The 26,985-nt window shown below is 46.3% G+C and overlaps 1 protein-coding gene across 1 annotated transcript in view; it reads right to left on the minus strand.

Annotated features, from left to right (window-relative positions):
- SHROOM3 (shroom family member 3) overlaps positions 1-26,985 on the minus strand; it is a 297,082-nt gene that overhangs the window by 189,371 nt on the left and 80,726 nt on the right.

The following is a 26,985-nucleotide window of genomic DNA, read 5'->3' on the forward strand; positions in this document are numbered from 1 at the left end:
CACAGCTCCAACTCCCAAAGTCCACTCAGAGCAACTGTTTAATGACTTTACAAGCTGAGTTCTTCTTGTCTCACTTTTTGGTCTAAAATTATAATTCACTGGATAAGGAAACTGTGGTATATCTAGACAATACAGGATTCTTCAGCACTAAGAGGAAATGAGCTTTCAAGCCATGGAAAGACACGGAGGAAACGTAAAGGCATATTCCTAAGTGAAAGAAGTGAACGTGAGAGGCTACTTACAGCCTAAGTCCAGCTACGTGACATTCCCGAAAGGAAAAACTATGGAAACAGTAGAGATATCAGTGGCCGCCCGGGTTAGGGGGGAGAGAGGGATGAATAAGTCTAGGGCAGTGAAACTATACTGCGTGAGAGCAGAAGGCTAGATACGGGACTTTACACCGTAGACTGTATAACACCAAGAGTGAACCCTCATGTAACTACGAACTTTGGAGGATAATGATGAGTCAATATAGTTTCCTTGTCTGTAACAGATGTTGTACTCTAGTGAAGGATATTGGTAATGGGGGACTCTATCCAAGGGAGGGGAGTCAGGGGACATATGGGAACTTTCTCTACTCCACTCAATTTTGCTGTGAACCTGAAACTGCATAAGAAATAAAGCCTATTGAAAAATTATAATCCATTCAACAAAGTGATTCAATACTTGCTTCACACCAGAAATTGTTCTAGGTGCTAAGGCTATAAGTAAGGAACCCTTGCTCCTCTGGTGCATAGGGTAGCAGTGGTGAAGCAATCTAAACGTAACAAACAAATACTGATTACAGTGTATTAGAACTTGATGATGTGTTTTGGAAACCAACAGAACAAATTAATCCTCAGTCCCGCTGTCCTATGCCGATGGATGTTTGTGGAATGTCAATGATGATGAATGAGAATAAAAAGGGAAAAAATAAAACAAAAACAAAAACCACAAGAACAAAACCTGACCCATATTTTCTCTTTTCTCAATAATTACACACTAGAATTGCTCACATTTTCAAAAACCTTCAATAGGTCTTAAAAATATATAAAATGGACCAAATTCCTATAATGAATTTGTAAGTTTGGCCCTTGCTAGCTTCTATTTTACTTAAACGGTGGTTCTGAGTTTGAGGAGTGACACAGAGGACATGAGTAAGGGGAAGTCAGGTACGTGGTCTAAACTCAGACTCATCATCTGTGATGACAGATGAGGGACAGTCGTACCTGCCCCACAGAGCTGCTGTGGGGATGGATGAGATAAGCCACATGAACTGGGTGACACCGTTCCTGGCCTCTGGTAAGATTTAGAACGTGACAGCTTCTGTTTTCAGAAATCCTATGTCATGAAGGTCTTTCCATTCCTTAACTATTCTACTATAACGTCTTGGTGTGAACATAACGTGGTGTACTTAAGCCATTCCCTACTGATCCTGCGTTTCTCCCCTTCTCATCCTACTGATGCTCCCTGCCAACCTTCTATAAATGCGCTTTTCCCCAAACACACTGGGCACCGTCTAACCACAGGGCCTCTACCCCCACAGCTCGGGGTCTCCTTCTACCTGGGTTGCTCCCACACCCGTAGCACCTTGGACCACTTATGCAAACCCCAGGAAGCCAGTGTGTTAAGAGCCGGTGCTCTGGAACCAGACCGTCTGGCTGTCACTGGCTGGGTGACTTCCTTTCACCTCACTGTTCCTCAGTTTCCTCTTCTGTTAGAAAACAGAGCTTTCCACAGAGATCGCTGGAGGACTGAGCTCATCGTCTACTGAGTAGGCAAGGGAAGTGCTTCAGCCTGGCACACGGCATGTGATTGGGGAAGGTCACCTCCAATTTCTACCCGTGTCCTTTAAGCTTTTCCAGACTTCTCATCAAGGCCACCCCATCCCCTCACCCCTGCAATTTATACTTTAAGAAGTAACACTTTCCCTATTTTTACAGAATCTGATAATAACATAACACATAAGTTGCGACATGGTATCCAGCTGGGTACTAGGTTGATTCTACTTCAGCTGCTGGCTTCCGGCAGAGCCGTGTCTGTCCGTGCCTGCTCCCGGCCCGCCGGCCGCCCACCCCCAGGCTGGGCTCTGAACTCGTCAGAGCCGGGAGCCGTGACTCCATCTTGTGTCGTCTTTGCCCCCCAGAGCTCTGCACATAGAGCCCCCCAGAAATACTGGTTCATCAACAAGTATTGGGGAGCGTCTACTGAGTGCCAGGTGTGGAGCGAGGGCTGTGTGTTCAATGAAGAGAGCTACAGACACGGTCCTGCCCCAGCTACAGTCTGCGGAACTGAACCCTCTCTGCATCATTTGCCGACACTTTCAACAAAATGAGAATGAAATAAGGCGTCGGAAATGAATGATTTCTTATATAAAAAAGGAATTAATTTTTATATAAAAAAAGACAAGAAAGCTCACTTGTATATTTTATGTTGTATCTGTCTTGTGATGGGTTTAGTGAAAGCAAACATTATGATGAATGTCCTAGAGTTTCACTGGTGTTCACTGTTCCCACCAACCACTCCGATAATCTTTTGTATCTGCAGTTTCTCATAATCTCTTCACTGCGAACAGAACTTCGAGGCTTAACATGTTTACATTTAAAAAGTCAATTGATTCAATTATTTATAAAGTTGGAAAAAGTGGGGGCTGGGATGAGGTTTTGGAGTGGTATTTGTTTACCAAACATTAGTTGGGCACCTACTATATCTTAATGCTCTTATATTTTGATTTCTCAAATTTCTCCATGTTCTTTCTTCCTGGTTCCTGATGTCTTGGGGCTTTTAATTATTACCAGAGATGACTTTTAGGTCTTTGAAATCAAACACTAATCTTTTACATAAGTCCCCATCCTGCATTCTCCATTTCTCTTTTCCTCTTCCTCCTTTCCCCCTCAAAGACCCCTCCTTCATCACAAAACTTCTCATCAACCCAGACAGACTTGCTCTCTCTCAATCTCTCTCTCCTCTAAGTGATTTCTACTTGTCTTAAAACAACCCAAAATCATTGCCTTTGCTGGCGGGATTTCTGATTATGACCTCTGCCTTCTTCTAGGTTTTTTGTTTTTTTTGTTTTTTTGTTTTTTTTGACAGAGAGAAATCACAACTAGGCAGAGAGGCAGGCAGAGAGAGGAAGAAGCAGGCTCCCTGCGGAGCAGAGAGCCCGATGCGGGGCTCGATCCCAGGACCCTGGGATCATGACCTGAGCCGAAGGCAGAGGCTTTAACCCACTGAGCCACCCAGGCGCCCCACCTTCTTCTAGGTTTTAAACTCCTTGAGATCAGAAGCTTAGTGAACAAACTCATTCCTTCACTTACCCACAAATATCTTTCGAGCATCTACCGTGTGTCAGGCGCTGTTCTAGGACTGGGTAACTGTCAGTGAGGGAAACCAACTGTATTCTCTCCCTTACTGAGCTTCTATTCTAATGTATTTTTAATTCATTTCATGCCTTTATATTAAACAGCATACACATTGCACTGGGTAGGTCAGAGAGCCTATGTTAATGAAAACAAGGCTGGATTTCTTGTTTTCTTCGGGTGCTTGAATTCATCCATAAAAAAACTCTCTCTGGGAGGTCAGATAATTTCTAGGGAATCAGAGCAGCCCCGGGAAGTTTGCTCTGTGCTAGGATACATCCAGGGGCTGGACTCGAAAAGGTAGAGTGGAAGGCCCAAGTGAAGCCTGAATGGACCCAGCGGGACAGGAAGTGTAGACGCCTGGTCAACCTTTGTAGCTAACCAGATTAAGGGCTCGCTCTATCGGTTTGTGGACACACAGGACCCCCACATCCCCCTCTTCCTCCTTTGCTCTTACTGACCCTTTGGGCAACTTCCTGCGTGGTAGCATTACCGTCCGCGGATACCCTGTTTGTCAACCACTCCGGTAATAGACATGGTTGCCACGGAAGTTGGGACTGTTGGCTAAAACAAGCTGTGAGTGACCTTAATCTCTACTCTTGTCTCCACTTGCCATCACAGACGATAAATTGAGATACTGAGGTACTTTGGCGGATGCGCTGGCAATGACATAATTGACTTCAACTTTCCGAGGCTCACGAAATGCGAAACTCTTAAGTTTATGTCAATTATTCACACAGTTTATCTGAAATCACTGTTACGACTTTAGAGAAATATTTACAAAAGGCTTAACAATCATTTTCCTGAACTATTCCTCAAAGAGGATTATACTTCTTCCAGCTCCGAGCCCTGCTGATACTGTCTGTCAACAAGACTGAGTGAAAAATGAAGCTTATTATTTTAAACCTTTGGACTAATACTTGAGCGGCTAAAGAGGTCACTGGCATTGTTTGTCCAATTTCACCTGCAGAGAATTTACTTATTCCAAGAATGTGATTGTCAACAGGGTAAATGACTTCAGATAATACACCATGTACAGCTGGTGGGAAATCCCTAAGCTGACAAACTTGGGAGAAGGCAAGTAGACCCCCCAGAAAATTAGCATACCTTTTTCCCTCTCAGTTCCTAAATGTATCTACACCTATAGGATTGCATTGATTTTTCTTTGATGACCCTGTGAGGGATTGGCTTTTGAACTATTTCTAATCTTTTTTTTTAAGATTTTATTTATTTATTTGACAGAGAGAGACACAGGGAAAGAGGGAACACAAGCAAAGGGAGTGGGAGAGGGGGAAGCAGGCTCCCCGTTGAGCAGGGAGCCGGATGCCGGGGCTCGATCCCAGCATCCTGGGATCATGACCTGAGCCGAGGCAGATGTTTAATGACTGAGCCACCCAGGCACCCTGAAATGTTTATAATCTTTTGGGTTGCTGCAAATTTAGCACCTAACAGAGCGCCTTCACATAATAGGTGATTGACAAGCATCTGCTGAACAAATGCGAGGAAGCTGAGTTTTAAAGAGAGAAATTGGAGGCTAGATGGTGCGTGCCGTGATGGAAACATGGATAGGCATGGAGGCAGGAGCGGCGAGATTGGCAGCGGGATGTGGTGAGTGGAGGGGCAGGAGGCCAGGCCCTTCTCCCTCCCTCTCCCTCGACCCCTCTAGCCCAGTTTAAATGAAGAAAAGCAGCGCTAACCATCTGTGGCTTGGTCCTATGTTCTGCTTCTCTGGGGCTTATGCCCTCCACACTCACATGCCCTGTGTCTCTGCTTCCCCAGCCCTGTCATTGGCTTCCGCTTTACCATAACTACAAGCATGCTGAGGATAACCTAGGGACCCTGCTACAATTTCCATGAGATCAGGTCGCACCTCTTAGCAGGACTCTACTTGTCACGCTCAGAGTAGAAACCAAAGTCCTCCCCATCCGTGCGCCAAGGACCTGCTGGATTTGGCCCCCTTACCTCTCGACTTCCTACCTTAAAAGTCACAAAGACTCAGGAAAGTATTACAATCTCCTTTTCATAGAAATGGGAACATGAAGGCTCAGAGTCCAATGACTGACTTGCTCAAGGTTGCAAAGTCCGAAAACAACGCAGCTGGGTCTGGAATTCGAGATTCTGACTTGAGAGCCCGCACTCTCCCCCTGCTGCCTCTGAGAATCCCCCGGGATCTTTGTCCCTAAACTAGCTCTTTTCTTGTCTGTTAAACCTTTCAAGTGCCCAAGAAATCCGACACCCGGTACTTCTGCATTCTGACCCTTCTCTTTCTGAGATGCTAAGAGCTCTGAAGCTTTATATGAGCTCTGCTCAGTGGAGGTCACAGCTTCCCTGGGAGAATCAGCTGGCAGAGCCCGCTGCGGGGGCAGGGAGAGGACCCCGTCAAGGGAGACTGAGCACGGAAGGACATCCACGTTCGCCCAGTTTCGTCTGGAGTTATAACACTGAGCTCACCCCGTACGAGTCTCCCACGACTGGAGTTCACTTGCATTGTACTGTCTAAATTCTTGAATGACTTTTTTTTCTTCTTCCTTTCCTGACTACTTTCATTCCTGGGTGACAACAAGGGACAAGTGTGGAAGGAAGGGGTGATTGAATAATTCGCAGTCGATACAGTGGGACAGTGGGTTGGCTGTTTTGTGCAGTTTTAATACAAAAACTGTACTAAAGCAATAAGCAAAATGCAGAAGGATAAAAAGCAGATAAAAAAACAGATTAAGGGGCGCCTGGGTGGCTCAGCGGGTTAAAGCCTCTGCATTCGGCTCAGGTCATGATCCCAGGGTCCTGGGATCGAGCCCCGCATCGGGCTCTCTGCTTGGCTGGGAGCCTGCTTCCTCCTCTCTCTCTCTCTCTGCCTGCCTCTCTGCCTGCTTGTAATCTCTATCTGTCAAAAAAATAAATCTTTAAAAAAAAAAAAAGCAGATTAAGAATCTCTAAAGCAAAGCATTTGAGTATTGCTTTTTATTCACTGGGGATTATCGTTCCTCACAGCCCGGTGGGCATTCTTGGTTCTAAACTATGTGTCAATTGGGAATAATGAAATAAAGTCAAATCAATAAAAGTTCCACCCAGGAACGGCATCTGGCCCTTAGGTCCTAGGAAACTAACAAGCATCCCCTGGAATCCATGATCACACTTTAAGTGCTAGACTTTCAACAAAACAAACATTCCCATGAGTTGTACGGAGTGACATGAAGGTACAGATGTGAGCTCTCCATTCCCCTACCAGCTTCTCATTTGACCCCAAAGCATTAGGGTTATACTGCTGGAAATTCCTTTTTTGACTCACAAAATGGTGTATGTTGTAGTGGAAGAAAGAACCCTAGATTAGGAGTCAGGAATCCTGTGTTCGGATCCCGACTCTGGCCCTTTTTAACGGCAGGGCCCCAGATGAGTCTCTCGTATATAAAATGTATGTAATGTTGCTTGCTGTGCATTTACGTTACTACAGTGCTTATGAATGGAAATATAGAGATGCCTGGGTGGCTCAGTCAGTTGGTTAAGCATCTGCAGGTCACGATCCCAGGATTGCGGGATCGAGTCCCACATCGGACTCCCTGATCAGTGCTCCTCCCTCTGCCTGCGTCTCTCTCTCTCTCTGACAAATAAAGTTTAAAAAAAAAAAGAAATAGAAATGTGTGTTTCTCACACTTAAATGATCAACTGGGAAAATCTCGTGATTTTATTTTTAAATTGGGATACATATACAACACTTACTATTAAAGTTTTATAATCACCTTCTTTTGTTATTTTCAAAATAGGAAGTATATTATTTCCCTTTCAAAGTTCATAACCTCGATGGAAGGCCTAAGAGAGGTGGAGGTTGGGCAGTGTAGTCTACAAAGACTGAGCTTTCTACGGTTAGACCAACGTGGCATGAATCTCTCTTCCAACACTGGGTGATCTTGGGCAAGATACACACCATCTCTGAGCATCCATTTCTTCAGCCTAAATACGAGAACAAGAAGACTCACCACGCAGTTAGTGTGAGGATCCCACGAACGAACACACGGAAGCGTCCTTACACATCGCAAGGACTCCGTACAAGTGTGTTTCCTGAATTTCAGGGTTTGGTAGTTTTATTTAATAAGTTTAATACTTTTCTGACTCTTCCCACCGCAAGAATCATGTGTGAGCAACGACAGAGACCAAGGGAAAGAAATTTGCCAGGAGGAAGAGGGAGGTTATTTTCTTAAAGTCAAAGAATAGGAGTTAACTTGATTTATAAGTGAAACAGGAGACTGTCCTTCCTTTGGAGGGACGTTTCCGGGGCAGGAAGTTACCCAGTGACATGCTACAGACCATCCTAATGAGCTGTGGCCCCAGAAAGCCAAGCCGTGTCCACAAGTCTTGACTTACTGCTTTCTGGCTCACTGGGTGGAAGAAAATGATCTCTGAGGTAGGGTAGAAGTCAGACTTCAGGGAAGGTTACCTCAGCCACTCAACTTTCATCAGTGCCTGAAGGAAAGCTCACAGATTTATCCCCCCTAACATGGCCAATTCCAAAAAGAACAAATTTGGGGGTAATGAAAAAGTGGAGTCGTCAGTGTTTTTTTCTGTTTGCTTATATATATCCTGCCTCATCTTACAAAATATTTGAGGAAACTCCTTATAAATACAAAAGAATAAAAAAAAAAGCTGAAGGGATCTAAGCAAAAAAGGAAAAAATAATAATAAAATAAAAGCTAAGGGTAAGGGTAAGCTAAGGGTAAATAATAATAAAATAAAAGTAACGGGCACCTGGGTGGCTCGGAGGGTTAAGCCTATGCCTTCGGCTCAGGTCATGATCTCAGGATCCTGGGATCGAGTCCCGCATCAGGCTCTCTGCTGAGCAGGGAGCCTGCTTCCTCCTCTCTCTCTGCCTGCCTCTCTAGCTACTTGTGATCTCTGTCTGTCAAATAAATAAATAAAATCTTAAAAAAAAAAAAGCTAAGGGTAAGATTAAATGCAAGAAATGTCTTCCACACATGGGGATTCTTGTGGTCTGGGTATTCATCATTCAGGTCTCCACAGTTACCCCAAGGTCTCGGAGGTAAAGTCTTCATAAGTCAAAACTACTCACGAGTAAAGAGAACAGCTATACAATAAGGTCCCACTCAAGCAGTTAACACTGGTCCCTGTCTCCCGCCGTTGTATCAACATCTTTGCCAGTCTGGTTGGATGTGAGGTTGCAAAGGACCAATGCAACAGGCAAATAAAATGCAAATCAGCTGCAGACTTAACTAGAACATCTTTCAAAAGGGGCACGATATAAAATAAAACACAAATATAGTTAACTATCTTTCCAAAGAGGCAGAGTACTAAGGCTCAAACATTGTACAATCTTAAAACTTTGTGACAAAATTAGTACCAAATAAATCAACATAATTAATTCTTCATTCAGAGGATTAGCACACGGTTGCCATAGCAACTTAAATTTCTTAAAAAGTAAGATTGAGGGGCACCTGGGTGGCTCAGTGGGTTAAAGCCGCTGCCTTCGGCTCAGGTCATGATCCCAGGGTCCTGGGATCGAGTCCCACATCGGGCTCTCTGCTCAGCATGGAGCCTGCTTTCTCCTCTCTCTCTCTGCCTGCCTCTCTGTCTACTTGTGATCTCTCTCTCTCTGTCAAATAAATAAATAATAAAATCTTTAAAAAAAAAAAAAGTAAGGTTGAATAAACTTATTTTCATAGTCATTTGTTCTATTTTAAAGCCACATAATATCAAACACAACTGTTCACAGATAAAAAGAGTCACCCAGAGTATAGTGTAGTGTAGTTTTGGCTTTCAGCTTCTTGGTAACAAAAACAAAAAGGAAACATGCTTAGTTAGAAAAGTCATAGGGTAATAACATAAAAACAGGAAATCACTGCAAGGCTCTGGGGATGATGGTATTGAAATCTACCACTGGAAGGTCATTAAAGCTCTTGGACCGGTTTTCCCGGCTCTCCATCTTGGCTGCAGGTAAAGACGCTTCTTTCTCTGAGTCCTTGGCGGGCCCTTGCAATTGAGTGGAAACATGTAACCATTTCTGGTCAATGTGTTTTGTTTTTTTTTTTCTTTAAAGATTATTTGTTTGTTTGTTTGTTTATGATAGAGCAAGAGAGGGGACACAAGCAGGGGGAGCAACAGAGGGAGAGGCAGACTCCCTGCTGAGCAGGGAGCCCACACGGGGCTCCAATCCAGGGCCCTGGGATCACGACCCACGCCAAAAGCTGACACTTAACCGACTGAGCCACCCAGGCACCCCTGGTCAATACGTTTTGACAGAAGAAACGTGTCACATCCAGGCAGAGAGCAGAGACCTGCCAGAGTTTCCTTTCCCTTTGACATAGTGACTGACAGTGTTTGAGACAGTGACTGCTCTGCCAGCAAGGGTCCCTGAGTAACTCAGATGAGCCATGAGTTTGTAGAACAAACAAGAAAGTAACTTCCGGGTTAAGCCGAGATTTGGGGGTTGTTAATGCAGCATGATCTAGTCTGACTGAAACAAATATCGTCTTGCCAGTGATGGAAAATAGAAAATAAAACAAACAAGTTGTGCAGAGATAAGTTGCATATGGTGCTCAGATCCCTAAACAAAGATTGCATCCAGCAACAGTGACCTTCTGGATAATTTGGGTGAGATGCGTCCAGGAACACGCCTGGATCACGGATGCATACTCTAGCCTATTTTTCTCCCTTTATTTCGTGGCACATCTTTTCCAAATATATGCACACCTGAGAATCCTTATTTTTTGTATTATAGAGTAGATAAATTTAATGTATATTAAGCTTTAGAAATGGGAATATTCTTCTCAAACTGGGATAAACTGAAAGATTATTATTAACAAGTGGACAGACAACTTGGCGGAAGGTCTACTAATCAAAAAGGGACTAATAGAAGCAGAGATAAAAGAAAGAGGGCCTGTTTCAGAGAAATGACAGCGACTAAAATAAGAACGGCTGCGAAGAATGGATGCTAGAAAAAGTAGTCAACCTGGAAAGCATAAGAGTGGGGAACCACATGCTCTAAGAAGACTGTGTTCAGTGATTCCAAGATATGGGGGTCCTGAGCAGAGAAATTCTGAGGCCTGAATCCAGAGGTAGACCTCAGGTCGGGGATGGAAGAAGTAAAGTGAGAGTTCACACATTTTGGAATTGAGCAGTGAACCTGGGACTAAAACCCGACACAGGAGGGTCTCGCATATGGCGAGGGAGCTGAAGGCAATGTGTTCTGGCTCAGCCCAGGGGAGCCATTATCATGTGGATTAAGGCTAGGAAAGGAAGCCATACCTGGAAGGTTTTTTACAGAGTTTTAGTATTTATACTTGCTCAGGTTCATCCAAGTAAAGAGATTCTGGGTCAGTATTCAGTAAGGTGTCAAGTCTGACTATAGCACTTTCCGATGGAAAACCCTACCGCGGCTCCACCTCACTCATAGGATGACCCAAATTCCCAAGCTCAGCATCCACGCTCTTCCCTCTCGGGTCCCTGCCTGCCTTTCTTGCCTCACTTTTTCCTACTCTTCCCTTCAACCATAGCGAATCTGTGTACAGCTTCTGGGAAAGCCAAGTTCTAGAAGCCTACCGGAACTTTCCACAGGTAGCTGTCTCCTCTCCAGCCCTTGGCCATAGACATCCCTCCAAGTCATCTTTTAAGACATAGTTCAGCGATCCCCTTCCCCAGGGAGCCATGCCTGAACCCCTGAAACCGGTCTCATGCCTTCCCTGTGCTTCCCCATGTACTCTGTCTCGTGCTACCCCACTGAAAGGTAACGGTCTGTGTACTTGACTGTGTCCCCCACTAGACTGTTACCTGCGTGAAGGACCAGGCACGACTTCCTTGTTTTGATATCTTCTGCACCTAACTCTGAGGCCTACTCTGAGCAGATACTCAATGTGTGTTTGAAGAATGAATGTAAATGAGGAAATGCCAAGGCTGCAGGGTTCGGGGTTTGGATGAGAACTTTATCGCCCTGCACCTAGCCCGCCCCACCATTCTTTTATTTGATGGGCTCAGAAAGTCTGCCACATCTGAGGTGTTCATGGTCTGTATGGTGCTTCTCCAGGCTTCCCAGGCCCGGGGCCTTTCCGGTGCAGCTGTGAAGCAGAGGGGCGGGTTCTCTCCCCACGGGCCTGGGCTAATCCCTGTGCCTGCGGCTCACCGTAGCTCTGCACTGGGAGGCTGCTGTTAAGCGCCTCACCCGCGGAGCCAGACTTCAGACCTCAGCTTTATCACTGTATTAGTTTCCTATTACTGCTCAGTGGCTTAGAGCAGCACAAATTCTTATCTTGCAGTTCCCGAGGTCAGAAGTCCAAAATGGATCTCACCAGGATAACACCTGGTGTTATCAGAGCTTTGTTCTGTCTAGAGACTCTAGGGGAGAATCCATTTTCTTGCCTTTTCCGGCTTCTCGAGGCCACTCCCAGTCCTTGGCTCATGACCACTCTCCTCCATCTTCGAAGCCGCTGAGACTTCCTCCCAGGGCTTGACTCTGACACTGACGCTCCTGCCTTCCTCTTTCATTTAGGAGATAGTCTGATATTGACACTGGGACCACCTAGATAATCTCGGAAAATTTCTTCAGTCTCAAGGTCAGCTGATCAGCAACCTTAATTCCATGCACAACCTTAATTCCCCTGTGCCATGTGGTAGAGTCCCAGGTTCCGAGGATTAGGGTGCAGACATCTGGGTGGGGTGTGTTATCCTACCTAACCATGACTTCCTGGTAACCTACTAGCTACGTGGTCTTACGCAACTTATTCCTTTCCTCTAAGACTCAGTTTACTTTTCTGAAAAACAGGGAAGGTGACAATAACAGCCCCTCCGTTGAGAATTATGGAGACAATGAATGTAAATTATGATAATCAATGGAAAGCTTATCACAATTCCTGACACAGAGTTGGGGATCCACAAACATTAGTGTTACTCAAGAACATCATCATCATCATCATCATCATCATCATCATCCACAGGGGGAAGCGGGTAAAGAGGTCCTACACACTCAGTCCTCCACCCCTCATTGCATGCAGTAGAATGAGCACCTTCATAGAGACCCCCTACTTTTCTCCCACTTCTTCCTCTGCCCAACCCCTATTTCAAGGTCCTGGAGGAGGAACAAGTCCAGAAAACACCAGTGACGGACAAGGGAGAACGACATCAAGTTGAGTCCTTTGAATTTCTGGTATTTGAATTCTGTAAGTCAGCTATGGGGCTCTCTCGTCTTAGAAAGAGTCTTGTGAGCTTGTTCTAGCCTCAAACCAGTTTCTCAGAGTCCCCCCGAATGTGTGGAGGAGCCCTGGGAACCCCTAGGCTGTGACAACGGCAAAACTCTCCAGTTCCTGAGGTTTGGGTCTGTGTGAGTGTGTGAGCCCACGTGTGTGAGTCTTTGCTTTCCCTCTCAGGGAATCCCTGAGCCCCCGCAGGCATCATGGGCCCCATCCCAGTGAACGCACCTGAACTTCAAAGAGAAATTCTCTTCGGAAAACAAGAGGCCAAGGCTAGTTGGATCCCAGGCGGGCCTCAGTTCCCTCCTTCTGCTCCATTTAGATTGAAGACTTGAGTGTTTCTTTAAACATAAAGGGATTTGTTTATATTTTACTCCATTCCTCACATAATTTCTGGCATCTTAGCACCGCTGTTCCGTGTTCCTAAGAAAGACTGTTTGCCCCATTTGTTTCTGTTAAAGTCATAATGTTTTCATTTATTAGACTGACTCTGCTGTATGTATTCATGGAAAGACAGTGTATTGTGTACAATATACATTTATGTATAGAACAGCTATTAAAATGTACATATACAGAGAATATATGTATGTGCATATATATACACACATACTATTTTACAAGTAAGAGAAAGAGAACATCTTTGAATTGTTTTTTTAAGATTTTATTTATTTATTTAAGGACCTCTGGGTGGCTCGGTTGGTTAAACATCTCCCTTCAGCTCAGGTCATGATCTCGGGGTCCTGGGAGTCCTGCATCGGGCTCCCCGCTCAGTAGGGAGTCTGCTTCTCCCTCTGCCTGCCATTCCCCTTACTTGGGCTCTCTCTTTCTCTCTGGCAAATAGATAAAATCTTTAAAAAATATATTTTATTTATTTATTTGCCAGAGAGAGAGGGAGACAGAAAGAGAATGAGTATGGGGAGGAGTACAGGGATAAGCAGACTCCCCACTGAGTGAGGAGTCTGACTTGGGGCTCGATCCCAAGACCCTGAGATCATGAGATGAGCCGAATCAGACACTTAACTGATTGAACGACCCAGGTGCCCCACTTCTTCGAATTATTAACCACACAGTGGAGAGCTCAGATCTTTGGAAAATAAATAAAATCTATAAATTACATACAAAGCTCATGTACTTCATAAATATACAGAGGAAGTCCACTTCTTATTACCAAATAGAAACAGGAACCGTGGGACAACAGTTCAATCCATACACATGCACTTAACACTTGCAAAACATATATATTTGACCTCATGTAGATAAAATTCCCAGCTCTTCCTTTATCAGACTTACATCCAAGTTCTGGCGTACTAAAATAATCAGGCTTTAGTTCTATCTTCCCTTTTTTCTCTCCATTCCTGGTTTGGGAGAACTTCGAGAGCTCAAAAGCTAAAATCAGTGGCATAATTAAAAAACAAAAAAAACCCGGGGCGCCTGGGTGGCTCAGTGGGTTAAAGCCTCTGCCTTCGGCCCAGGTCATGATCCCAGGGTCCTGGGATCGAGCCCCGCATCGGGCTCTCTGCTCAGCGGGGAGCCTGCTTCCTCCTCTCTCTCTGCCTGCTTCTCTGTGATCTCTGTCTGTCAAATAAATAAATAAAATCTTAAAAAAAAATAAAATAAAATCAGTGGCAGCAGGAAGAAAAATGACAAATGTCTAGCTGTTTGGAATGTTTGCTCATCCACTCCTGAAAACACCCACCTCCGCTACCAGCTGTCTAGCACTTCGTAAGACACCCTCGTCTTGTCGTTCGGAGACGGGTTTCATGAGTGCCTAATGGCCCAGTCACAGGCCAAACTTTCTTCTGCTTCCCGAGGAAAAGTCTGCTGGGGCCAGAGAATCATTGGAAGTTTCATTGAACTTTGTAAACTATTTGTTTCCCAACATTTTCCAGAGTTTCCCCTAGATTTTCAGATTTATATAATATTGAGAAAACCTTGGGTTTCAACAGGCAGAACTGTAATATGACCAGGGTAGCTACCCTCACTGCTATTATCTTGGACTGACTTCTTTGTCTCTACAAAGGAATTCTCAGGGGTGGCTGAGCTAGGAGGAAGCCAGGTAATCAAACTCGCCCAGGCTCCCTTCTGTAGAAGATAACAATAGCATTCTATGAGTCACCCTTGTGAACTACTGACATTTTCAAGCTGCATGGCATTCCAGAGACCAGCAAGATATCCGAGCAGTAACCGTCAAAAGAATTTCTTCGCGCAGGAGTTTTAAACCACGATCTGTTTTCTTACCTTCTACCGGAGCCACATAGTGTTTACGTTCTGGGACCAGACTGCCCAGGTTCAAATCCTGGCCCCATGCTTAGAAGCTATGTGACCTTCAACAAGTTATTTGACCTCGCCTGTGCCTGCTTCCCTTTCTGTGAGATGAGGTTAATAATACCCCTCTTAGGATTATTGTGAGGATAAAGTAAGTCAATGCACGTAAAGTGTTTAGAAAAATGCCTTTGAGTAAGTACCCGGTAAAGGTCAGTTTCTCTCCATGCCGTATATTCTCTTCCACAAGTTAGAAATACTAATAGCTCTTTTACAAACCTCACAGGTTATTTTAAAGGTTACAATGATATGAAATGTTCAGTGATATGAAATATTATGAAAGAAGACTAGAAAAAGGCTTCTGAGGAGAAGCGGGATGTTGGAACGACCGGCAGCTGGAAATGGACCAGTGAAAGCGACATCGGCATTAAGGCAACGGAAAGAAAGAGAAGAGAGAAGGGGCCACCCGTGCTCACGCCTCCTGTCTACGAGGGGTCCGACAGGCACGGCGTCACTTGACTCTCACCAACGCTTAGAAGGTAGGTGTTTTGTCAACAACAAACTGAAGCCTCCGTGAGCTCAAGGGAGCCGCTCGAGGTTCTGCAGAGCCGAGCCCCAGTCCCAACTCAGGTCCCTCCGACGCCAAAGCGCGTCCCTCGTCCTCCCACCCGACTGTGCGACGGGCAGCTCCCACCCTCTCAAAAAATGAAGCCGTCACTGTGCCCGTGACAGCCGGTGTGACGCCAGTGATCGGGGACCGGGCACGTACTGCTCAGCGCAGCCCTCCCCTCCGCACGTGGGCAGCGGGTTCTGGGCGCGCTCTCTGAAAGGAGAGCATCGTAGAGGGGCAGGGACGCCGCAGCCCACCATGCGTGGCTACGTCCGCAGAGATGGCCACACGAGCGGTAAGGAGCCAGAAAAAGGATCAAGAGGTGTTGTGTGAATGAATAAGTGAAGGAAGGAATAAGTACAGTCGCGCTTCATACTTCAGGATACTTTCAGTCCTTTCACAAACACCCAAATTCTAGAACATTCCCTCTAACCCCATCCCAGCTTTGAACTGCCTGCTATCAGAGCTCCAGGAGCTCTGGGGCTTCTTTGTGGGGGTCCCCTGCAAACCCTCAGGTCGTCCTCTTCATTCCCTGAAGATCCTCCCCCACTGCCCTGACGGTAAGACCCCCCCTGCCCCGCAACATTATTCCTGGCACCGTCCTTAATGCCTATGACCTCATGGGTACCCCTCCAGCACTCTGGAGTCTTCCTGCCTCCCTCCCCTAAGTCAACCCACCGACTGGCTTCCCTGGTCAGACCCTGCCTCCTGTCATTAGCAATGGGCAAAACCTCCATAAAACTAGTTTCAAGCATCCCCATTCTCTGACCACCTCTTTCTATGTGCTTTTTTTTTTTTTTTTTGGTAACAGCTTTATTGTGATATAATTCATATACCATAAAATTCACCCTTTGAAAGTATACAGTTTAGGGGCGCCTGGGTGGCTCAGTGGGTTAAAGCCTCTGCTTTCAGCTCGGGTCATGATCCCAGGGTCCTGGGATCAAGCCCCGCATCGGGCTCTCTGCTCAGCAGGGAGCCTGCTTCCTCCTCTCTCTCTGTCTACTCATGCTCTCTGTCTGTCAACTAGATAAATAAAATCTTTAAAAAAAAAAAAAGAAAAGTAAACAGTTTAATGGTTTTAGAGTATTCACAGAGTTGTACAACCATTAGCACAATGAACTTTATGTTATTTTAATCACTGCTCCCCCCCAAAAAACCCACCATACCTATTGCTTTCACCACCCGTCTCAATTCTCCCATTGCTCCAGTCCCGGGCAACCACCAGGCTACTTTCTCTCTCTATATATCTGTCTATTCTGAACATTTCACATTATACAATGGGTGGCCTTTTGTGATTGGTTTCTTTCACTTAGCATAATGTTTTCCGGGTTCGTCCAAACTCTAGCATGCATCAGAACTTCATTCCTTTTTATTGCCAAGTAATATTGTATTGTACAGATGTATTTTACTTAGCCACTCATCAGCGGACGGACATTTGGGTGGTTTCCACTTTGGGGTTCTACGAACAATGCTGCCATAAACACTTCTGTGCCTCTTTTTATGTGATGTGTGCTTTCCTTTCTCTGGGGTCTCCACCTAGGAGTGGGCTTGCCAGGTCTTATGGTAATTCTATATTCCACATTTTGAGGAACTACCAGATTGTTTTGTAGTCACACCATTTTGTAATCCCACCAGCTCTGAACGAGGGTTCTGATTTCTCTACATCGTCCTCAACACGTGTTCTCTCTTTTCTTATAGTCATCCTGGGAGGTCTGAAGGCAATGACATGTCACCGTGACTTTGATTTGCATTTCCCCCTCCTCTCTTTTCAGTTCATTTGTTCTAATGTTCCGACTCCAGCCATTTTTCAGTCCCATGGGAACCTGCCATCCATTGGCCCTGTGGCTCTGTTACAGCTTCTTGCTCATCTCATGTGCTCACTTCCTTCCTTACCCATCTCAGTGTCCACCAGCCATCATTACGACCGGTTCCTTGCATAAGCCCTCAGCTCTTTTGCTCTCCTCTCCCTTCCTCGTGGTCAACTGGCAAAACCCCGGTCTTGCTGAAATCGGTCTCTCTATCTTCCCTACACTCTTGTGTACACAGATGAAGGTGGCTGGTCTCAGTTTAAATCCATGACCTTCGACCTCAAGTCAGCCCTTATGCTACTTGGCAATTCTAACTGCATCCACTTGACAATCCTAGATGCGTTCATCCTTCCGCTCCCCTGGTCAGTCTCGGCTTTGTCGCTCTCCCCGAAACCCTCCACCCTTCACTGCCATCCTCAACTGACTTTGCTTTCTCTTTCGGCAAGAAAACGCACGCGATCAGAAGACAGCGCCTCAACATCGTGCCACCATGCAGATCTTCCTGTCTACGTACACTTCGTCATCCTTTCTGTTGCCAGGGCTGGGCCGGCTCTAACAGAGTCTTTGTTTGTGCACGAGATCCCACTCTTTGTCCCCTATTTATACGCACTATTCCAGTGACTGTCCCCTCTCAGGCATGGTCACATTTCCCCATTCTATTGAATTACTCTCATCACTGGAAAACATTCTATTATTTCTCCCATCTTAAAGTAAAATAAAACCAAAATGAACTCCCAGTCCTACATCCGTACCCAACTACATCCCCTTTCCTCTGTAGAGAGCCCAGCTCTAATCTGCTTGCTGATGGATGCTTCTTTGGCATCTCAGACTTTACGAGGCTAAGATTAAACTCCTGGTCTGCTTCCTGAACCCTTTCTTTTTATGGTAAATGGCATCACTATCTTCTAGTTTCTTGGAACAAAAACCTTAGCAAAGTCTCTCTCACATTACACACTGTATCTATCAGGAAAGCCTAAATGGTTGCCTTCAGAGTATATTCCCAGTCTGACTACTTCTCACCGCCTGCACAGCTACTGGTCTGCTCTGACCTCCACCTTCCCTCTCCTGGATCTGAGTGGGATCCGAACGGCTTCTGTCCATATGAACCTTCTATTCGCTCCACATTGCTACCCCATAATGTATATTTTTTCTTTCTTTTTATTTTTTCCCCAGATTTATTGAGATAGTATTGACACAGAACATATGTAAGTTTAAGGGGTACAAGATGATGGTTTCATACGTGTCCCATAACGCATTTTCAGCACTGTGACCAGAATGATCCTTTTAACACAATGTCGAGCACATCATTCTTTAGCTTACAACCCTCTAATGGCTTCCCAACCCACTTTGGGTAAACGCTCAAGTCCTCTTCATGGCCTTCAAGGTCCTACACGATCACACAACCTGCCCCTCTATACCTCTTCAACCCTTTCTCCTGTCCCTGTTTTTTGTTTGTTTGTTTTTTTTTTTTTCCCCCCTGCACTGGAGTTTATTGCCTCCGTGGCAGAGAGGAGGCATTCTGGGGCCAGTGCCCTCCGGCGAGTCAAGGGTAGGGGTGAGGGGATGGGGAGTTGGGGGGGGCGGGTGTTTCTCTGCTGTGTGGTGTGAGGCTGGGATGGGGCACTGGGGTGGTCGGTGGAGGCTCCTGGAGGCTGAGCTTGGTTTGGGAACCCCTCCCCGGTCTGGGCTGGGTGATTCTGCCAGTGAGAAGGATTGTTCACTCGCCCTTGGGGTCTACGAGCCCCCTGGAGGCAGGGTGGGAAGGGCTGGGAGGGGCTGCAAGTGTCGGAGAAGTTGGTCCCTTGGGATTACTCCACCTCAACCCCCCCCCCCCCCCCCCCCCCCGGCTTCCCTGAGATTCCCAGCACCGTCCAAGGACACATCTACCGCCTGCTCTTTGCACCTGATGCCTACTTGTGTTTGCAGCACTTCCTTCCAGGTGGCAACGTGACTCACCACCTCTCCTCCTTCTTGTCTCCTGCCCTTTCCAAAAGTTTAGCAAAGGCTGTTCCCGATTAGAGAATTGCTGGGGTGGGATTGGGGTTGGGGTTTGGTTGAGAGGAGTTTGGGATAAAAGAGAGAAGAGAAAAGAAAAAGGATATTTAAACTTTGAGGTTCTCCTACGGTCAGGGTCTCGTCGCTTTACAATTTGGTTGGCTCCTCACAAGCCATCAGATGAGGATGACGGTGCATCCATTTTTACAGATGAGATAACCGAGGCAGAGAGGGATTAGGTCGTAATCTCTGATAAATGTCTCGCTTATGGTTGAGCTAGGTGTCTGGTCAAAATCTAACCTCAAAACCTCTCCTCGGTCACTACATCACAGATTTCCTCCTTCCTATTTAGTCGAGAGCAAGCTGGGAGTCCTATTATAGAATTCAAATATTTACAAAAGTGAAGAAATCAATATGGCTTATTTTTCTAAGTTCTTTACCTTGACTCTACCCTCAAAAACCTGGGTGTGCTCAACGGAGGGGAAATTCCAGACATTCCTGGCAACCTTTCAACTAATCATCTGGGATCATTTTTGCATGATAAAAATCCCATCCAGGGGCCCCCTACACACGGATGCTTGTCAGCAAATTTACTCCTTCCAGTTGCTACCACGGGAGGCAGACACAGAAGGTCCTGTCGGTGAAGGAAATGAAAGGGAAGTCATTTGTTAATGGCTTTACTCAACGGGGCCATTTCCCAAAATTCCATGCCGGGTAGCCCAAGTGTTCAGAAATCCACGCTCCGTAGACCTTCTCTTAAGAGAAGTTGTAACATTGGTCCTTGCAGAGCCTGAGAAAGGTGGGGGTGTCTGCCCAGGATTATGCTGCTCTGGCCCACCCCCGCACCCATTATCTTCCAATTATCAGCTCAGCATTTCTTCCTCCCCCTCTGGCCTATTCTTCTCTCCTGACCTCCGACTTACATATTTGCTTTCCCCCGCTCCCCCATCTGGAATCCTTGCCCAAACTGGCTCAGTCACTCAAAACTCTGTGCTGCAAGAGGGAGAAGGATGTGGAGGAGCAGCGACAAGCACGTGACTCCAACGGAATTGTTTGCCGCCTGCCTCCCTGCCAGCCTCTCTCTGCTTATTTTAAGGTGATGGGTTATTCATTAAATGACCATGAACCATCAGTGAGAGGTTGGTTTCTCTTGTGGACTGGTTTCCCTTAAACAGTAAATCCGCCCAATAAAGGAGCTGATGGAAAACGGCTTACCCAGTATGACTTCTGCTTTCTATGGCTGAAGTTTGGGGATGAAATGGCAGTCGGAATACTATGGAACGGTCCCCTGCACCTTACTAATTGCCATCAGGATAACTGTGACCTCCAGCTGGAAATGTTTCCCAGGTGCTCATTAATCTAAAGTTAAGCAACTTAATCCAAATAACAATCCCGAGAGGTCAACTGGGATTATACCCCTTCAAAAGGGGGGACGAGAAGCCAGCTGCCCCAGGACCCAGTGTTAGATGTGAGCAAAGACCTGGAATTCAAACTCAGCGTAGCTCCAAAGTCCATTAGGCAACATACTTCCTGGTGGCCGGCAGTATCCAATGGCAATATTGATTTCTTTCCTCATGTACCGATTCATAAAATAACCCAGTTTGTTGGGGCACCTGGGGGGCTCAGTGGGTTAAAGCCTCTGCCTTCGGCTCAGGTCATGATCCCAGGGTCCTGGGATCGAGCCCCACATCAGGCTCTCTGCTCAGCAGGGAGCCTGCCTCACCCTCTCTCTCTGCCTGCCTCTCTGATAACTTGTGATCTGTCTGTCAAATAAATAAAATCTTAAAATAAAAAAACCAATATGTTGAGCACCTACTGTGTGCTGGGCTTGGAAGTTATAAAAATATTTGGGTTTTACTCCCTGATAACCTAGTTGAAAAGGAAAGGCAGATAAAAAGGAAAGGTAGCGTTTCCAAGTGTCAAACATGAATTTGAAAGACGAAATGCTGTGTGTCTTCTGGTTCAGACCAGGGAGTAACCAATGAAGCCCAACGGGACCAGGATGCTCTTTTAGAGGGAACCGCTGTTGACCTGGACCTAGTTAGCTCTTAGGCCATTTGCTAGAAGGGCCCTTGAATTACATAAAATTTGAGCTGGAAAGTAAATCCTTTCTATGGCTCCCAAGGAAGAAACTGCAACAAGGACAATGAAGCCTTATCAAGGGCCAATTTCTCCTTCTAGGAAAAAAATGTTAATGGGTCATGGTCAGTGCATACATGGCACAGACTTCAGAATAACCATTGTGAGGTTTAGACATTATTGGTTGTTTATCTGGAAGTCAGATTTCATGTCCAGTATTTTTATTTGCTACATCCGGCAACCCTACTCTCACCACCACAACCCATTCAGAACTCCCTCCTTGAATATCTTCTACTGACTTTGAAAAGAAGAGCCTTTAGAAAGGGGAAGGAGACAAGTCAGCTTTGCAGCCTGGCAGCTTGATTTGGTCCCTGCAGCCAGAGGTGAGTTCGGGGGCGAAACCTCACATGAACCAAACTCACAGGAGACTGACACATGGATCCAAACCAACTAGACTCGTGGTGTTCCAAACCACCATGTTTTTGGCCAGTGCCTGGAATGGTCGTCTTCCATCCTTCATCATTTGCTTGGTAAACTCATGCACTCATCTATTTAAGTAGCCACTTCATTCGTTGAGTCAGGTAGCATCTGTTGAGCACCTACTGTATGCCAGCTACTACATTAGGAGCTGAACACCTAGACTTCCCTCACTGTTCCCGCAACAAAAATCATGACGATAGCTAATACTATTTAGGGCTTGCCATGAGCTAGGCACTGTATTAAATGCTTTATGTCTATCAAGTCATTTAACCTTTATGTAACACTATTCATGTCTTTACTATTATCATTCACATTTGACCAATAAGGACATTGAGATACAGTAAGTCTTTAAAAAAAACAAATAAAAAAACCTCACTTGTTTTCAGTCCTACAGCTAATATATATTGGAGGCAAGATTGAATCTAGCAATTTCCAGTGTCTGTATACCGTCTAAATACTATATAAAACAAGGTACTTTTTTTTTTAATGGCGTACTTTTTAAGACCCTTTCCTCCTGACTCTCCCCTCCCCCAGGCTAGTCATTTCCGTCTGCAGACATGTACCGTTGTGAACTTCGTAAACTTCATTAATGAGCTTGTTTCCCTGCATCATACATTCTTTGCTTACATGTCCGTCTCCTCCATCAGACTCTAAGCGTCTCCAGGGCAAAGATAACACCGTATTCATTTTTGCCTCTTCCATGACTAGCACGGTTTCTGTCCTAAAGTAAGTGGTCAGTACATGTTGCTGTATTAATTTCTTGCTAGCTGTGCAAGCCAGAGCGGTACGAGTGTCAGCAGGGTCAATCCAGGAAAACAGAAATCACTCTAAGTATTTCGAACACAGGGCACGTAAGAGAGGGGGTCGGTTATGCAGATAGTGGATGAGCTCCCAAGCTGCTGTGGGAACTTACCTGCACCCCCACGCCCAGGAGGGTTTCAATCCGCCTGGTGGAGACGTGGTAGGCCGGATCTAGCCACCAGAAAAGATGAAACCACCATCGCACTGTCTGAGAGCAGAGACAGGAGAAACAGCCTGGCTTTGCCTTCCCCTCTCCCTGCGGGGGGTTAGCCCCCTGGGGGAGGAACCAGGCTGGCCGTAAGGGCAAGGAGACCCAGGACAAGGGGCAGAGCACCCGCCAGAAATCGCACCTTCCTTGTGAGCAGCGTGAGAAGCCGCAGGGTACCGAAGCAGATCCCCACTGCCGTGCTGGGTGTCAATGATGGGGGCTTGCCCTTCGGTGTCCCACCCTTTGTCCAGGTTCCACGAGGATCCCCACTTTTCTGCTAGTGTATTATGTGTCCCCGAAGTCTAAGTTCGCTGGGCTTGGGCTACCCCCTTGTTTCTGTTGACATCGACAACTACTTACTGATCTTCTGCTTTGCATCAGACATTGTGCTAGGTCCCGGGGAAACAGAGCTCAGACGGGTGAGAGGACGCGTATGTCGAGGCATCTCAGCCAAGGGGAAATAGACAGGGGAAGAGCTATCACGTCTGCCACGTGGTGAGTGATGTAGCTACGGGGAGCACGTGGGTTTGAACTTGGGGACTCCCATGAGGGTCATGCCCCCCCCATAGGTTGGAAATGCAGGGATAAGATTGTCTTCTGAGACTTTAATCTGCAAAATCTATGCAAATGGGTCAGAGTGGAGATAAGCAAAGACACAGGAAACATGGGTAATAACCCCGAAGGCTCCAACCAGCTCTGAAATCCTGGCACTCTGCTCTACGCTCACGCCAGAATGCCGTCTTATCGTGTACCTACTGTATACCGCACACCGGCCAGGTCTTTCCACACATGATCTCCTTTACCGGACCCCTGTGTCTCTGAATGTCACGCCGTGAATGCCTGAATTTTATAAACAAAAATGTTACAAATGGAGAATGACGCGAGATTTTCTTTGCCCTGCGGGGTGGGGTCACAGAGCTAAGACGTGGCAGAGAAGAAAAGCCAGCCTCCAGATTCCCATTCCTGCTCTGAGACACCAACGACCCCAGACACAGGAGTGTGTTTGTTGCAAAAATAAAACTTGGCTAAAGTAAGACTCCCTTAATTTCCACTCAGTAGACAGCTTCCCAAACGGAGTGCCAACTCCTTTAAAAAAAGAATTATGTACATAAAATATTTGGTTATTATTTTTCACATTCGACAGCTGACCGGGTCAGTAGGAGAGGGTGGTGGTTTTCTCTCCGTAGCATTTTGTTTTTTAAATACAAACCTTTTGTAAGGCATGTTGCTTTTAAACGTTCTGTACCCGTTGGGGGCTCAGTCTTGGCTTTTTCACAAACGTGCTCTCTAAGGTGAAACAGAGACTTTTTCACCTCTGTCTTCCGTCCCCAGTCACCCATCTGTGCAGCCTGGAGACCTAGCGAAGCAGCCGGCTCCTTGAGGACAAGTAGGAACAGTCTGGAAACAGGCTTTAGAGTGACGGGGACAATGGGGTTTGCCTCCACTGCGTTTCTCTGGGAAATCGCTAAACCTCCCATAGGTTTTGAAGTATTCATTTTCATTTGAGTATGCTTCTGCCTTGTATAGTCTGACCGTTTCTCCGACCCTAAAAAAATTTCCCTACAGTAAACACAGAACAGTGAAGTCAACTATTACAAGTTGTCCATAAGTAAAATGAAACAGAACAATAGCTCATCAACAGATCCACTGTTTAGGACAAAAAGAAACCCCAGCCTTGATACTTCCTGCGCGTCCCTGCAGCTGGCTCTAAATTTGAGGAAATTATTTTATTATCCCACTGGAACAGGAGACTGGAGTGTTTATGCCTTCCAGCTGCTTACCGTGAAGGGAGGAACACCTCAGGAGCCAGTGGACACAGAGAGCTGGGGTCGGTTCCAATGGCCATCATCATCGGCATTTCTAGAAAGGAGCTGCTTGTCTGATGGCCCTGCTGCTCATGGTTTTCAGGATTCTCTTTGTGCAATGGAGTGGGAGGTAATCGTCTGTTAGACATTTTCCAAACGCTAGCTGAACGGGATGGCCGGCCAGGGACCGTGCTCTCGGGGCGGGCTGTCATTCGGTAATCACTGGCTAAGCGCTGGGCTGAATGCTTTGTGGGGGTATCTGCTTTTCATCCTTAAACAAACCCCGTGAGGCAAATACACTTATGACTGATGGAGGCAGAGGCTCAGATGATGCTTAATTTCCTCTCCTTTTCCCATCACAGCACCCCCAGGGTTGAGAGGATGAATTTCTTGATACACGGGTATGCCTTTGGCAGTGCGCTGGAGGGAAGGCTCAAAGTTGGACAGGGTAAAAGTACCCTGACGAGGTTAAGAAATGGCTGGCTGAGATTTAAGCCCAACACCGTGACTCCAAAACCTGTGCTCTTAATCTCTGATTTGTACTGTGGTGTAGCATCAGATTACTTGCGTGGTGTTGTGAAATTCTCACGAACATCTCCAAGGAGTGAATTATACGTCTACATTTGAAGGCTGAGTATAGCCGAACCCCTTATGGTGCTGGTGTCGGGCCAAACCCTCACTTGACTGGGTCGTCCTGTTGCATTGTGTTTCCAATGATTAGTGCTTTTTTTAGCGTCACCGTTTGACTAACGTTTTCATGGAAATCCTGTCATCTCAGCAAGGACACTGTAAAAAGATTCTACTCTGTGTCCACTCTGGGTGGGAGGGTGTTGGAAGTCGAAATTGCAAACCAAGCAAACAGCTGAGCTATTACTGCAGTAAAAGGATGGGGAGTCATGTTTCAGGCTAATTGAATGTACCTGATGGCCATCTGAAAAAGCAAGTACATTCCTTCGCAATTTTTCCTTTTTACGTGTTTCTGTCCACTGAGAAGCAGCTTGGGGGGTTACTCCTTCAGGGACCAGCTAGTCAGTATCCAGCCCCGCAGGTGGGACCATCTCTGTCACAGGACACAGAGGCAGAGAGGGAGCGGGGCTTCTCGCCTGTGTGGGACTCGATCCTCTGGTCCTCCCTGCGCCACGGTCTCTTTCCTGGAAGCCCGTTCGGGCGTGTGATTTCAAGACCGTCTGTGCTGCGTTCCTCTCCCTGGGGACAAAACCTTTCCCTGGACTTTGCTCCTCAAAGTCATGGTTTTCATCGTGTGTGCATTTATTGCTTATTTACCTAGAATGTTTGATCCAACGTCCACCAAGAAAGGTGGAAAGTACCTAAGTGTACTAAATAGAAGAGAACTACACACAGGTTTTCATCCAAAGGAAACTCTTCCCCATTTCAGTATTTTGCTCTCGGAGAAGCACGGAAGGAGCCGAGAGGCGTGTGTCTGTTACCCCGACGGGGAGGAGGAAGGGTCGAGCGGTGACCGGAGCTGGCATCCCAGCACCGAGCCTTTGCTCCAGGGCCCAGAAACGGAGGGCGCCTCTTCACGAAGCAGCTCCCCCGCAGGAGGCGGGAAAGGGCAGGAAGGGTCAGCAGCACACACCCAGCGTTCGCAACCCCGTGTGATGTTGACGCAGCACCTGGTTAATCTGGGCCTCGCAAAACCGGCCGCTGCTGAAGCGCCAGAGACCGTGGTCACTTACTCCTAAACGCCTTCCCGTCTGCCATATAAGCAATGCCTTTTTCAGACAAGACCACGTTTTTTTTCTCAGTTAAAAGTGAGAATCTCTGAGGAAAAGAGTAGATGTTAGATCTTTACGTAGCAGCACTCACCTCAAGAGAACGGGGCCAGGAGCCCCAGCAAAGGGGGAAACCGTGCTAGATGTGCTCACAGAGAAAACCAATAAAGCAAGCAAGCTTGGGTGCACTATACCGTTCATTTTGTAAGAAAGTTCCACCATGGGATTGCTAAAGCTGAGAAAAATATTTCCAAATCACATGACTGAAGTCAACATCCAGACCTAGAGCAAAACTGCTAAGCAGTAGGATTTATGCTGTGACAAATATTTTCAGAAGAATGAAAATTATGTAAACCACCCCCCTCCCTCCCTCTAAGCTAGACAGAGAGGGAAAGAAGAAAGGAAGAAAGAGAAAAGGAAGAAAGAAAGAGAAAAGGAAGAAAGAAAGAAACAAAGAAAGAAGAAGAAAGAAAAAAGGAAAAAAGAAAGAAATAGGAGAGAATCCGTGCTGGGCTGGAAGAAAAGCAAGAGAGGCAGTCATTGGTCGGAGTGGCCGACAGAAAGTGTAAGTGCTAGGGGTAGGGGTGAGAGGAAGTCTCAGAAGGGTTTGGGGACCTCAGAGCAGGGGACTTGAGCCTCCAGTCCCCACCAAGAATCCTGCAAGGACACAGTCTCACG

The sequence above is a fragment of the Meles meles genome, chromosome 2, assembly GCF_922984935.1.
Source record: "Meles meles chromosome 2, mMelMel3.1 paternal haplotype, whole genome shotgun sequence".
NCBI lineage: Eukaryota > Metazoa > Chordata > Mammalia > Carnivora > Mustelidae > Meles > Meles meles.